Here is a 16,164-nt window from a genome sequence, read left to right as displayed (position 1 = left end):
CTATGAATATTGGCCGTGAGTAGTATCACTGAAGTTTGGGGAATCACTGGGCCCTGCACCCACATCCGTACTCAGATGTGACTCTCAGCCAGCAGGTGGAATAGAAGATTTATTTGTCAGCAGGGACACAGCAAAGAATAGACTTGTCAGCAGAGTAACCAGAAGTGATCAGTACAATCCATCTTGGGGAAACCCCAGGCTAACAAGATTAAGTCACGTGCCCAGCAGCCTGCCCCGCCTCTGGCCTTTGTCCTGTTTCCTGGGCAAAAGGTATCACCTGGTTACACCTCCCCCGGGCTCAGGTTACAAAAAGCATCAGCCATTATACATGTGGGGAAGGCTATCACACCAAAATTCCCATCAACATCTAAATACTGGGAAACTGAGGCACATACATGGGGTTACTACAGGACAGTAGAAATCACCTGCAACATAACAAGGAGAATACAATCCCCACAGTCCCCATTCTGTCACAATTAGGTAAGCAATTATAATAACTGAATCATGTAAGCACTAATGACCTTGCTAAGCAGTATGTTGTAGGTGTGGTATACTGTAATGAATAATGTCAACAAAGAAAGACTTTGATCTCCAGGAAAGTTGCACAGCAACAACTTTGAAATAATTTTAGACAATATTTCACATAGGAGTCTGTCTGTTAGAATAAAAGGGTTATTTTAATTTGTCTATCAGAGTCCCAGAAATCTCATGCAGAATCAAACTGAATTTTAGAGACTACAAAAATAACAAGGAATATTTACTGGTCTATGGTCATGTGCTAAACTTCTCACATTCATAAACAGAGTGTATATTTGAATAACCATCTCAAAGGAAGTTAAAGCATAAATCATGCTAAATTGGAACACTGAATTCTGTACAGAATCTCCACAATGAATGAACAGGAGAAAAGTATTCCTGCACTACTGTATCACATTAGTATATTACTTTATAATACAGGAATAGATGGTTGATATTCTGAAGTGTAAGTTTACACAGTATAACTTAGTCAATGTTAAATTCTGAAAAGAAGAAACAGAGCAGGAATGAAGCCATATGATTTGTATACTATATGTCTGCATATACTTATTAGATGTTTGAATGCCTGACATATCACATTTTGAGCCCTATGTACAGTGGAATAAAGATGCAATTTCTATTAGCAATAACATCACTTGTATGGCTAATCCTATGAACATGATGCTGCAAATGTGCACTTAAGTATAGAGAATCATCTGGGTTGCTGCTGCTATGCAGTTGTCTAGGATCCTTAGGCTGATGGTCACATCATTCTTTTATGTAGTAGTTGCTTGCATGGATGTGTCATCTTGTACTAAAGATTAACTACCATAGGCTTTCAGTTTTGCTCCATGGTAATTTAGATTGATGATGCAACATGTAAATACCACATCAAAAAGGATGGACAAGACAAAACCCAGCAAGAAGAAAGGTTAAATCTCTTGGGAGAAGTGCTTTAATTTTTACATATTTAGACATAGCCATTTCAGCTGTCATGTTAATGTCTTGGATTTTCTTTTTTCTTTGGTTGTAATCCTGGGAATAGCAGAGAAAGTATTCAAGCATAGTTAAGAGGTAGCTGTGGAATATTAGCTGAAGATTTGGGGTAGAGGAGAGATTTAGAGCAGGAGTTCTCAACTTTTTTCTTTCTGAGCTCCCTTTCACTTCCCACCATGCTATAAAAGCCCCATGGCCCAGCTGTGCCACAACTGTTTTTCTGCATATGAAATCTAAGGGCCACCATTAGAAGGTAATAAGTAGGGCAACTTCCAAAGGCCCTATGTAATGGGGGCATCTGTAGCCAGACAGGAACCCCCTTGTAACATCCATTTTTGCTTGCCTGGAGCATACAGGGCACACAGAGCAGAAGGCCCAGGCTGCTGTGACCGTGAATGGCTGTAAACAGAGATACTCCAATTGTTGACCAAGAGGCTGCCAAAGAGTGCCCTTGACTCAAACCCATATTGATACGAACACACATCCATCCGCGGGGGGAGGAATCTCTCGCCCAGTAAAAAATGTCTAGTGCTCACAATTTAGTTATCTCTCTTGCAAGTGTAAATTAACTTGAAACTTGCTTGTAAGAACTGGCGCCACAAAACGGACCAGTACAATTTGGCATCTTAGATAAGAAAGAGAATACGGGCCCCCAGGGGTATAAAGATAGGTCCAGCAGCGCATTTTCTCTGAGTGTCAATCTACCATCTATCTGCTGGTCGGGTTTGGTGTTTGATCTCCCGAGGTTCCAAGGGGACGCCCACCTCGTATTCGTCTTTCCTAGGAATTGAGAGACCGGCCCTGGCCTGACATGCTGGAGTCGAGAGGCACAGAAAGGGGTAAAAATTGTACCTGGATGTGGTCCTTTGTTTAAGTATATATATACATAGACTTAGAGCTCTTTAAAGATTAAGCTGTCACTTGGTACCATTATTTCTATTTTCTATCTTTATTTTCTTTGTAACCATTTTTAAAATCTGTATTTGTTAGCACTTAAGAAATAGAGCAATAGCCATTGTAACCATATGCTTTTATAAGTCTTTTAATAAACCTGTAACTGTTTAAGCTTTAACCTGACTCCTTCAGTTGCTGTAACAGAACCAAGCACAATTTAAAAGAACTTCAGCCAGTCATAAAGGGACAGACATAGGGAGAGCTTGGGCGTTTGGATCTGTGTCACTCCCAGGTGACAAGATCCGTTGGGGTACCTTTCCAGCCTTTCCCAGGCTGCCCGCTGCGAAGGAACTTTGTGTTCTAGCAGTTAAAATCTAAGGTGTAATAAGCTCTTCCTATATAATGGGGCGTCTGTTGGCCTGCTGGCCACCCTCTGCGACGGGACCCCGGTCCTAGCAGTAAAGACACGGACGTTAAACCTTTTCTCGGAAGCATACACACACACACTGCCCTGACCGTCGGCTGACAGCATCACAAAGCTAAGTTGCTCACGCTTCCACTTCAGGTCCCACTGGTGAGACTCAGGCTCAGCTGCAATCTCATGTGATGGGGCTTTGGCTTTCTGCCTTGGGCTCTAGCAACTCTGATGTGGTTCATGCGTGGTGGACCCTCTGATACCTGCTTGCAGCCCCTCAAGGGGCCTCATATCCCTGGTTGAGAACCATTGATTTAGAGGACAACCCATTCCTTGACATTTAATTCTGTTCTTCCCAATGTGCCATTTTGTGTTGGATACATCTCTTTCCCCTTATTCCAGAAACAATGGATAGGGTTTTCTTTTGACTATTTCATCTATTATTGCATTGCCAAGATCATTATTCCTACATGATCCAGTGCGGGATTTCAAACCACAACACAAGTCAAAGTAATGTGGGTCTTCTTTCCCTGTGCTCCAACCATCTTTTGAAAGTTCCATACAATTATTTTCTCACTTTCCAGTTATGTTACTTTGGTTCTAAGGGTGAGTAACTGAAAGAGTAATCTATGCTGAAAAGGCGAGAGGTGAATGGACAGCATTAACACAATGGATAATCTGAGAGAACTATACACAAACTTATTTTTTTACCAGACTTTTTTTGTTGCATTATATACAGTAAGATTTAACTACAAGATTTGTGGGCAAGAATGTTTATATTTCAATTTTTATTGAAATAGAACAGAATCCTTTATTATAATAGACGTGCCTCTAGTTCTCAACTAAATTATTGAATGAAATACAGCGTTTACTTTAAATCTCTCCAGTTTATCTAAATAAGTTATTTTGAAGTTAAATGGGGAAGGGGCTAAGAGACCATTTATGAAGCCATATTGTATGCAATACTGTGAAATACAATTTGACTGCCAGAAGATAATAAGAAAATGATTTCTAATCTCAAAGCAAACTACTAGAGACATTGAATAAGGATATTTTGGGTGCAATAAACCAAATTATATGGCCGTATTATAGGTAACAGGAATCGCAAGCATAACACATCAATAAACAATGCATTGTATTGCTGTTTTAGAGTACTTGGAAGTCCTCAAGATATAGAGCTACCTTTATTAAAGTAGAAATATTTCTGATACAAGTTTATTTTAAATCTTTCTTGATGTTCTTGGGCATGCACCTAATGCCCAGTCACATTCTAATTTAGCTTGTTTCCTCCCCTATAATTCTATAGTACATAGTGGAATTTGTCAGTACTCATCATTTACTCTATTGTTTATATAGTGCTTTCCATACTGAAAAATCCCACAGCATTTTTACTTATATTCAAGAATTCATCTCATGGGGTACATCTACATAGCAGTGTTATTTTGGAATAACTGACGTTATTCTGATATAACATATTCCACATCTACACTACAAGCAGTTATTTTGACATAATGTCGAACTGGTGGACTTCTTACTCTAACTTTTATAACCCTCATTTTACGAGGAGTAAGGGAAGTCAGAGGAAGAGTGCTCTACCTCTGACTTCTTGCTGTGTAGACAGTGCCAAAAGCTGAAATAAGCTATTTAGACTTAAACTTTGCAATTGACATAACTCAAGTTTTGTAGCTTATTTCAGCTTTAGCTCTGCTTTGTAGATGTGCCCTTACTTGCAGCAATTCTTTTAGCATTAGCATAAAACACTATACACAACAGTTTAGAACAGTGGTTGGCAATCGCAGCTTATCAGGGTTCTATGTCTGGCCCATGAGACATTTTGTTTACCATTGCCCATTTGCAGGGTTGACAGTTCGCTTGCTTCCATCTGCACAGTTTTTCTCTACTGGTATTACTAAAGTGACATACATGTAAAGCAAGAGCATGTGAAGTGAGGTGCATGCTATATTGCACACAACAGTGACAGAGAGATGTGTGTTCCCTCAGCATCCGCTCAACTCACTGCTACTATTCAATTGGCATGTCCTGCAAATTCTAGGTATGCAAGCGCAATGAGCAAAACTCCCTTATCCTGGGAGACCATCTTAGTTATGACAATCTTGCAACCCACTGAGAAGTTGGAAGGCTCCTTATGTGGTCCACTCATTAGCCTAGGCTGCCCATCACTGGTTTAGAACATGAAGACTTATATATTTGACACTGAAGAAGATGTATAGGCAGAATGTAATTATCCTAAACAGAATTCACTCAGTTTTCTTCTGCATCAATTTTCAGAGGCCAGGAATTTAGTTTTACATATCATGTGAAAGACAAACCACTCTAGAAGCACAATACTTCTTAATACTATGCAGGGGTATTAGTTCCGAGCTAGCCAGAAGGGAAGAGTGCCACCTATAGAATCACCAGTATTATTTCCTATAGCATAACTTTTTAGCCGTGTAGGAATTCCAACTCTTTTTTTTGTATTATGATATGATTGGACCACTACAACAACATGGATGTTAAGCAGCTGAAGGTTACATTCTTGAGAAGCAGAATAATTAAATGCACAATAATGTCAAACCCCTAAGATGACTATGATTGAAAACTACTGATGGATGTGATTGGTTTTCTGCCTACTAAAAGTTATTAGGGCTGAATAGATTCTTTTTAATAGCAAGAGGCAATTGTACTAACATAGGCTCTGATTTAAAGAGGTCACATCACACTCCCTATCAGTACCTAGCTGAAGCCAGGGAAGCTAATGATCCAACCGGCGAACCAATTTGGTGATGATTCCTGGTCATGTACCACCTAAAGCATATTGCACATATGCTAAGATGAAGAAAATCACTGCAACAGTCCTTGAAACTTTTCTTTTTTATACTAAAAAAACCTCAGAGAGTTGTTTTGGCCTTTCTGCATGTATTGGGCATTAGGATAATTATTTCTTTTAGAAACCATCTCCTTTGTTGTGGGCCTGCTCCTTTGCTCTATTTAATTTAGTTGTATTATAATCCAGTGACTGAAACACAGAAACAAATTTGTTGTTACACATTAGGGCTGTGTCTAGACTGGCAAGTTTTTCCGCAAAAACTTGCCAGCTGTCTACACTGGCCGCTTGATTTTGCGCAAAAGCACTGACGTTCTACTGTCCGAAATCAGTGCTTCTTGCACAAATGCTTTGACGTTCCCGTTTGGGCAAAAGCCCTTTTCTGGAAATGTTTTTGCACAAGAGGGCCAGTGTAGACAGCTAAAAACTGTTTTGCGCAAAAAAGCCCCGATGGCGAAAATGGCGATCGGGGCTTTCTTGTGCAAAACTGCATCTAGATTGGCACACACGCTTTTCCGCAAAAAGTGTTTTTCGGAAAAGCGACTGTGCCAATCTAGATGCTCTTTTCTGCAAATGTTTTTAACGGAAAAACTTTTCCGTTAAAAGCATTTGCGGAAAATCATGCCAGTCTAGACGTAGCCTAGATTTTAATACCACAAAGAGATTATAAAGGAGGCAAAGTTCTGTTTTGCTGCAGCTGTTGGTGACATTCCTAACCTCTTAGAGCAGAGTGCTGCATTCTTTGTATTGTTTTGAGTGTTGGCAATAGTATTAGTCATTTTAGGAGAAAGAGAACTCTGAATATATACATAGTTTGGCAGATATTAGGAAGAACTAATATTCAATGATACATATATATATTCACCTGTACATCTTTTCTTGCAGATAGATATTTCCATTCAATACAGCTTTGGTTCTTTTAACTGATCCCACAGATTATATAGTAGGCAGCCTACAAATTAAGAAAATGCGGTTGTCTCTGGAAAAAAAAAGGATCTGATTTCATGCCAATTGAAGTTAGTGAGAACCACTTAATTGGATAAGGTCCAAAATTACTACATAGAATATCTCCTCATTTATCAAAATATAAATTAATGCTGATCTACACCAGAAAATAAGATTGATCAGGAATGTACAAAATCCACATCTCTGAGCAGTGTAGTTAAGGCAACCAAAATCCCCATATAGGCAATACTAGGTGAACACAAGCATTTTAGGTGTAGACATAGCCTTATACTGGAAGAAGATTGGATAGGGTCTTGAAGGGAGATGGAGCTTAAAGATGACCTTTCACACAAGGGCTGGGTGGATAGAGAATCACATTTCTGAGGCTGTAAATGTTAACACTATATTAGCTTCCCATTTTTGAATCCAGTAATTTCTAGTAGTTAGTTTATTTTCAAAATATAAAACCACACTTTCTACTCTAGATCACTTTTTTCCTTTCTACTATTTCCTGAGAGCTCTAATCCTTGGGTATGGAAGGTTTTCTGTGCAAGGATTATCTTGTAGTTTCTTGCTATTTTTTATCTGCCAAATTCTTAGTCAACATTTTCAGTGCTTAGAAGAGGAGCGCCAATCTTACTACTCTTTCCTTCCTAGTAGATTTACAGATTTCCGTGACTGAAACAATAGAGATTCCACATGTTGATTTCCTATTTTTTAGCTTCTTTTTAGCCATCTGGTAATATGAGATCATACATAATCACCTTTGTTTCCCTTCCTTAGGAGACAAAAATGAAACTACACTATAGTACATCAAAAATATGACTATGTATAGTAGTGTATATTCCTAGTTTATTCTAATCAACAGTTTGCGGTCATGGTTCATACACACACACAAGCTCATGAAACTGTTTTAGTATGTTTAGATCATTTCCTGAAATTTTCTTCATCCTCCCTCCCCACCAAAATTAAAGTTCATTTGGCATTTGTCATAGATTACTAGTTATTCATAGGGAGGTTAAGTAGTTTGGTCCTATAATTAATGTTTCTTTGGCTCCTAAGAATGACCATATTGGGTCAAACCAATGTTCCATTTAGCCCAGTATTCTGTTGTCTGACAGTTGCCAATGCTAAGTGCTTTCTGTATCTTAGCTAATAGCCATCGATGGAACTTTCCTCTGTGAACCTATCCAGTTTTTTTTTTACCCCAGTTATAGTTGTGGCCTTCACCTTGGCAATGAATTCTACAGGTTGACTGTGCATTGTATGAAGAGATACTTCCTTATTCTTATTTTAATTCTTTTGCTAGTAATTTCATTCAGTGACCCTTGGTTCTCGTTACATCAGGGCTAGGGTTGCCAGGTGTCCGGTACTGAACCAGACAGTCCGGTATTGAACTAGAGAGTCTGGTATTTTCACCTCCTGTCCGGAAAAAAAAATCAGAAAATACAGGACACCTGGCAACCCTAGCCAGGACCCTCAGGCACACAGCTGCCTGGATTTAAAGCACAGAGTGGCTCTCTGCTCTACAGGGAGGGGGAGGCTTCCTGTGATCTCCGGACTCCCAGCTCAATTCTCAGCTCCTATAGGCTGGAAACAACTGGCCAATAGGAGCTGAGAGATTGGCCTGGGGAATGGAGGCAACACAAGACTCTTCCCCTTCTGGGAGCTAAGAGCAACATGGAGGGAACAAGCCTGCAATTTAAAGTGATCTGTGGCTGCAGCACCTTGGGGTGCTACAGATCTGCTGGCTTAGGTAAGCACCTCCCAGTCAGAGCCTGTCTCTGGCACCCCTGCTGCATCTGAACTCCCTCCCCCAGGTCACCATCCAAACCCTCTGCACCTCCCTTACCCGGGTCACATCTCACTCCCAGACCCTGTATTCTCCTCCTACACTCCTACCCCAGGCCAGAAGCCTTTCCTGCACCCAAACACCCTCCATTTTACCGTGGAGGAGATGCAGGCTCTTGGGTGGAGGTGGGGTGCAGACGGGCGCATGGGGTAAGGAACTGGGGGTGCAGGAGACAGTGTGAGATCTGAGAGGAAGTTTGGGTGAAGGAGGGGGTTGTGACCTGGGTCAGGGGATTGAAGTGCAGGGTCAGGGAGGGAGTATGGGTGTTGGGAGAGGATTCTGGCCTGGAGGAAGGGCTCTAGGAGGAGGTGCAAAGGAAGAGGGAATTGTGACCTGGGGGTATGGGTTATTTCTAGCCAATAGGAGCTGAATGACTGGCTGGGGTCAATTCCTATTGGCTGGCTGTTTTCAATCTATAGAATCTGAGGTCTGGGCTGGGAGATCACAGGAAGCCTCCCCCTTCCTACAGAGCAGAGAGCTGCACTGATTGTGCTTTAAACCATGGCAGCTGTGTTTCTGAGGGTCCAAGCGGAGTGGTCTGCAGGCCGGAGCCAGTGGCTTTGTGGACTAGATCTGGCTCCCGGGCTGTATTTTGCCCTGCCCTGATTTATATAGTGGCATCATCATATTTACTATGTTATTATTTATTTATTTATTTCCTAAGAGTATCATTGAAATGCAAGTTCAATATTTATATTTGTTGATTTATTTTATAATTATATGGAAAAATAAGAAAGTAGACAATTTTTCAGTAGTAGGGTACTATGACACTTTTGTATCACTTCTTTATTTTATAAGCAAGCAGTTTCTAAGTGAGGTGATACTTGGGATATACACAATGAATCAGACTCCTAAAAGGGGTACACTAGTCTGAAAAGGTTGAGAGCCACTATATAGACCCCATCATTTTGCCTGTATACTTGGGATTATGTTTTCCAATAGGCATTACTTTGCATTTATCAGTCTTGAATGTCATCTGCTATTTTATTAGAACATAAGAACATAAGAATAGCCTTACTGAGTCAGACCAAAGGTCCATCTAGCCCAGTATCCTGTCTGCCGACAGTGGCCAGCACCAGGTGCCCCAGAGAGGGTGGACCGAAGACAATGATCAAGCAATTTGTCTCCTGCCATCCCTCTCCAGCCTCTGACAAACAGAGGCCAAAGACACCATTTTATCCCCTGGCTAATAGCCTTTTATGGAGCTAACCTCCATGAAATTATTTAGCTTCTCTTTAAACTCTATTATAGTCCTAGCCTTCACAGCCTCCTCTGGCAAGGAGTTCCACAGGTTGACTACACGCTGTGTGAAGAAGAACTTTCTTTTATTAGTTTTAAACCTGCTGCCCATTAATTTCATTTGGTGTCCTCTAGTTCTTCTATTTAGGGAACTAATAAATAACTTTTCTTTATCAGCCCCCTCCACACCACTCATGATTTTATAGACCTCTATCATATCCCCCCTCAGTCTCCTCTTTTCTAAACTGAAAGGTCCCAGTCGCTTTAACATCTCCTCATATGGGACCTGTTCCAAACCCCTAATAATTTTAGTTGCCCGTTTCAAGGCCAAAATATCTTTTTTGAGGTGAGGAGACCACATCTGTACACAGTATTCAAGATGTGGGCATACCATAGTTTTATACAGGGGCAGTAAGATATTCTGGGTCTTATTTTCTATCCCTTTCTTAATAATTCCTAGCATCCTATTTGCCTTTTTGACCGCCGCTGCACACTGCGTGGAAGTTTTCAGAGAACTGTCCACGATAACTCCAAGATCTATTTCCTGTACCAAATATAATGGCTCAAAATATGTCTGTATGGTTTAAGTCATTAAATCATCTACTAAACATTTCTGAACTCATATTAATATGTATATAAAGCTGTCCTATTCCATTATGCTAGATGTCCGTAGCTGGGCCTCAGTTTCCACACTGTACATGTGTGAGGTCACATGCATTAAGCAATTGTGAGGCTGTCAGATATTGGAGTGAAGGATGTCAGGGTGAATTCCTTGACAGACTGCATGTATCCCAGTGAGGCTGGGGGAGAACCATTAAGACAGACCCTATAACCTGAGCTCTGATAGCTTCAGGAAAGAGTCAAGTTTCCTTTGGCTGGTACAGCTTCGCCCTCACCTGGCTGTGGGTCTCTTTCCATGTGCTCCTCACAATGGATCTAGCCAGCCCCTTGGGTCTACCTCATGTCTTATCCCGCATCTGCTACCTATTGGCTCTGAGAGGGGAGCAGAGAATAGCCACTGCACAGTGTTAATTATCCCCAGTTTTAGTATTTTTTCTTCCATAACATATATATCTAAGATATTTGTTAGCAACTGGATGTCACAGTGGCACACATCCAAACAAGTGGACATGACCTCAATATTAGTGCACAAGACATAACTCATTGCGCTCATGGATGGAAAATCTTAGAGGGAACACTGCTGGTCCCAGTACAAATCCTTGTGCGACACCACTATTTACCTTACTCTATTGTGGAAATCAACCATTTATTCCTCTCTTATTTTGTATCTTAACCAGTTACTGATCCATTGCTTCTGTACAATGGCCTTCTCTTACTTGAATGCCCACTGATTGTTTGGGTAGCTGTTCCTTATAATATTCTTAATTTTTTTTTTGTTTTTGCTGTTAGAAGCCTTTTACTAGACTTTTTTTTTTGCCCTGTGCCTAATTATACTTTTACGCTTGAATTGCCAGTTTATGCTCCTTTCTATTTTCCTCAGTAGGTTAGAACTTACATTTTCAAATGATGTCTTTTTGCCTCCAAAAGCTTCTTTTACTTTGCTGTTTAGGTGTGTTCAGACTTTTTTTTTCGTCTTATTTTTTTAAAATTTGGGGTATACATTTAATCTGAGCTTCTATTATTTGTTAATAAAAGTTTCCATGACACTTTTAGGCATTTCACTTGTAATGGTTCTTTTTAATTTTTGTTTAACAATCTTCCTTATTTTTGTTGTAGTTCTCCTTTCTGAAGTTAAATGCTGCTGTGGTGGGCTTGATATCTCCCCATTACAAAGATAATAAAGCTAATTATAATATGGTTGCTATTTCCAAGAAGTTCAGCTATATTAACTTCTCGGACCAGATCCTTCTAGTACTAAATCAAGCACTGCCTCTGCCCTTGTGGGTTCCAAGACTAGCTGCTCCAATAAACAGTTATTTATAGCATTATTTCCCTTTACCAAAGACAGACAGTTTCCTCACTTATCAAAAAGGCCAGTGCTTTTGGGGCTTTTTACACCATGCTAAATTAACATTTATAGAATCTTTTGAGTCCTAGCTGAAAGGCATTACAAAGACTTGAAAGATTTACTGGATGTCTGAGTTAGAGGGTACTGGACAGTCCGGTGAATGGAGATAGGGACCCTGCACTGCAGGAATGTCATCTGCCTCCTACCCACTCCTTCCGCAGCAATACTCCAGGAAGTGAAGAAGGGATTGAAGACCATTCCCCAACTAGGAAGCAGTGCAGCTGAAAGCAGTTTTTTGTCACTCTGGAGGAGATAAAGGGATCCTGCAGCCTCTTTTTCTGAGGCACACGCATACAGATGGCACCAGTCTTCAGCTAGGATGACGCAGAAGTGAGACTTGTTGATAAAGCTGTCTCCGGAGCCTACATGCCAGTACAACTTCTGAGGTAACTCAGATCTAGTTCCTCTGCAGTAGGAATGTGGTCTGGGCCCAACCTGTACTCTTGACACTTCTGCAGCTACTTTCCCCCTCAGCTCCTCAATAGAGCTTAATATGCATTAATGGGAGATGAGGAAAAGGAAGTGGGAGCTGAAGGACTGTAATCTGGAGTGGAGATCTAGGTCCTCAGAGTTCTAGTCCCCAGGTCCTAGTCATTAGTCCACTCTGCACTGTACAACTCTGATACAATTCCTCCTGAGATCCTCAGGGCTAAATTATGTGCTCAGACTCCTAGTATAAGGCATAAGGAGAGGAAGACACCTAAGGAAGAGATTCTCAGAAGGCAGCAAGCTGAGGAGGGAGCCATCTAAACAAGTCAGGTGTGAAATGCAGCAGAAAGGGGAAGGGAGATGAGAGAGAGAGAGAGAGAGAGGCAGCTTCATCCACTTGGCATCCACCAACTGTCCTGGAATAAAGCACCTAAGCCTATTCAGATGCTCAGAGAGCCCATTTCCTAGTAGCCAAAACGGTCTTTTACTCACTGGGGATAGATGGGAGAATTTTCAAAATATTTCAGTTTGGATACTCGGCAAGGGTCCCTACTCTGTCTGCTTTGGAACAAGGATCCACATCTACCTGTACATCTAGTCAGTGAGCTATAGAATCAGTTTGCTCTGGTCCACTGAATAGTTTATACAAAATGGACTACTTCCAGCAGTAGAGTTCTATCCTACAATAGTTAAAAAAAAATAGTAATTTGGGCCTGCAGCTAGGATGTGGCGGGGGGGGGGGGGGGGGAGGGGAGGGGGGGAACCCAGGTTAAAATTCCTGCTCTGACTGAGGCCCTAACCCCAGCTGTCCCACAGGGTGCTGCAATCTGCCTCACCTGCAGGTGGCCCATCTCCAGCTTCAGTTAGATTGGTATCAGGTGTTAGGTGGCCTGTGAGAATACCTGTAGGATTGGGCCCCACTGGCAAAATAGCTCCCCTGCCTGGTTTGAGGATCTTGCTTTGACTTGAACTATGGCTCTAAGCAGTGAGGTAGTAGCAGCACTTCTGCAGGTTTGCAAATGCTACCTGACAAACTTGATGCATACAGTATTAGGTCACAGCTAATCAGTGGATTTTGGTACCTAAAGCAGCAGATAGTTACTGAAGTACCTTGGAGAATGTGAGCCTGATTTGCTTGCAGTTCTTAGTTCTTTCCCCATTTGCTCCTCTCCATGCATCTTGGCATTTTGGGGGCAGAGACAGACCCAGTACTGACTGCTGTAGGACTATAAAACAAAGGTTTCTTCATTATGCATCAGCTGCATTAGGAAGTAAAAAGGAGTGGGAGAACCAGCTCTTCTCTCCAGAGACAGTGCATGGGTGTTCATGCTGAAATCATATGCAAAGGAATGGCATATTTAAGGGGATAGAGGGAAAGACTGCAGAATAAGTAGCTGGGGAAATCTAGAGCAAAAAGAGGTAGTTGCGAGGGTAAGAATACTCCTTGAGGAGCTTGTTGAGTTCCACAATTGAATTGGCCCTTTCTTCCTTTCCTCCAAAATAGGTAGAAGAGCCTAAGGCATTAGAACAGCAGCAGATGGTTTCTGATGTACTGTCAAGCAGCTGCAACTGCAACTGCTGGGGAAGCAGAGCTGATAACTGTGCTCCAGAAACAACTTTATCACCAACTCTCTCCATCTTCCCAAATAGGACGATGGGGCAGGGAAAGAGAAGGTATCTGGCAACGGCAGTTCTGGCAGAATTGTGGATAGTTGCTCACTAGAGAATGGTGTTTACAAAATGTGGCTAACTTCCATGTACGGAACAGCATCCTTACCTCTTATTGGGTCTTAAAACTGACTTTTAGTATTGGAAAGTAACTATGATTGAAGGCCTCCAATAACATCTTTTAGGCTGTTACATGTATTTGCTCCAGCTCTATGCAAAAACAAGAACCAGAAAGTTTTACAAGCAAGTCATTTGTGCATGAGGCACCTTCCTCATGAACCCTTTAGCTACATTTGCACCACAAAGCCTCTGCTGGCATAATCCATGTGTTTGGCATGGAAACGCTTAACAATGGTGCAGATAGCACTCTTCTCCCTTAATCAGCCTAAGACTAGTAGATACCTGGTTACTTGGATTTACATTCTCCTCTTCTATCCCATTTGCTCCCTATTAAAGATTTTGAACTGCTGAGATGAGTACAAAGTAAGACCCCCGAAGACACCTGAAATTCTCAATTATGTCCCCCTCAAAAAACACATACCAGGGAGACCTGAACTGAGAAGTGCAAGAATCTTGGGAACTCAGGTCCCTGTCCCTCACTCAGCTTATATCAAACCTTCAGCAATCAGGTCCCTCCTCCTCACATCCCTCTCAAAACATATCACATGGCTTGTGGGAAACAGTGAGACAGGGCACTGGAGTGGAAAGAAGAAATACCAGGAGCACAGAGAAAGATATTCACTACTTTACCTATTTACCTACTCTATTTTCATGTCCAATACACTGAATAATTACAGTACCTGCTTCTGCTATTAGTCAGTTTTTAAAACAGCATCAACATGAAAATGGCATGGATCTTGTCAGTTTTGCTACTTCCCAGAGAGCAAAAAAACAGCAATAAAGTGTCTGGAGTTTTGTTAATTTTAGTTGGCAAAACTACCAGAAACAGCCTGCAGTCTCAACTTTGATACCAAGTTGATTTAACCTTCCATAATGAAATGAATGCATTTTTACAATCATGAGGGCTATAGTTCTAGGGTTTCTATGTTAGAAATCAGTTAAATGCATATTTCATCTATAATGCTTGTAGATATTCAAGTTTGTATTCAAATAAAATATATCATCTTGTTTGAAGATACAATGAATACAAAGCTGAGCAATACACAAATTTGACACTAACAGCTCACATTCTCGTTTTTCTCAGAATTCTGATGTAATCCAGAGGTGATCTCAGAGGCACAAGCGCAGTTGGGTACCCAGTTTGCATTAATTCCCAATGGGAATCAGTCATCTAGTTGCTCTTTGTTCTTCTGAAAGTCACCCCCTCAGACTTGGAGGCTTAGCAGGAAGTATAGGGGCAGTCAATGGCTATACCTCTCTTATCTAATGTGTCCCAAATGTTCATTGCTGAGAGATGAAACTCCTATGGCACCCCTTTTCTAGAAATGTCGAACTCCTATAATATCCACAAGTGAGAATAATACAGAGTACATCTTGAAAAAAACCAAATTTCTTATTTGATGTAAATAAGAAGTATTATTCTTTAACGGAAACAGTATTCACTTTGTAATCCTGTTCAGTGTAGCACCTTGCAATTGCTCCTAATAAAAACAGAATGATGTCTTAACTGCGATAATTGATCAGTTCTAGTAAAAGTTTTCTATTTTGAACAAAACTGGGTTGCTACAAATTAACTTTGTGTTATCTTTTGAATAGAGGCAAAAAAGGGTGAAAAATTATGCAGATATTTCAAGGGCACTTTCTGTGACATTTTTGTAATGGTACAGCTTTTGATGTCTAATCTTTCCTGCAGAATTATAAAAACATTAAAATTGTATTTTTTGAAAAAAGTTGCATTCTGACTTATACCTAAGCTAACAAGAGGTTTCACAGTAGCAATAAAAAATCACTGATTTTAAAAAGAAATGGAAAATTTTGAATATTAAAATTGTCAAAATATCTCCAAAAGTCAAAAGTTCAACCAAAGTGTCTGTTTTTAAGTTCCATCCTGTTCTACTAGGATATATTTAGTTTAGCAATATATTCTTTACTCCAGTGTGCTCTTTTGAAACATTTTATGGAAATATGAGCTTATGAACCAGTAGAGAGAAAAAAAAATGTTGACAATGTTCTTAAAATTCAGTATAAAAATACACTCCAGAATGCTGCCTGCTCAACACATTTATTCCTCCTATTTAGTACAGTGGATTATATACAGTTGAAAGACTGTACAATGCTTATGAGGTCCAATTAACTTCTCTATGATGGTAGCTTGCTTCATGTGTAGCAGAGATGACAAATCATGGAATGCATTTTCAACAAAGAGCCATTAATGATGGCCAGGAGCAGAGGAT

General features: G+C 40.6%; 1 long non-coding RNA gene across 1 annotated transcript; it reads right to left on the bottom strand.

Moving 5' to 3' along the window:
* Positions 1-232: 232 nt before the first annotated feature.
* Positions 233-16,144, bottom strand: LOC142829071 (uncharacterized). Its single transcript, XR_012903284.1, has 2 exons — positions 6,289-16,144; positions 233-5,884 (listed from the first exon to the last, which is right to left on the bottom strand). It is a non-coding gene; the product is annotated as an uncharacterized LOC142829071 (long non-coding RNA).
* Between the last annotated feature and the right edge of the window lie 20 nt (positions 16,145-16,164).

The sequence above is a fragment of the Pelodiscus sinensis genome, chromosome 4 (assembly GCF_049634645.1).
Source record: "Pelodiscus sinensis isolate JC-2024 chromosome 4, ASM4963464v1, whole genome shotgun sequence".
Classification (NCBI taxonomy): domain Eukaryota; kingdom Metazoa; phylum Chordata; order Testudines; family Trionychidae; genus Pelodiscus; species Pelodiscus sinensis.
This window is presented reverse-complemented; position numbering and strand designations above follow the sequence as displayed.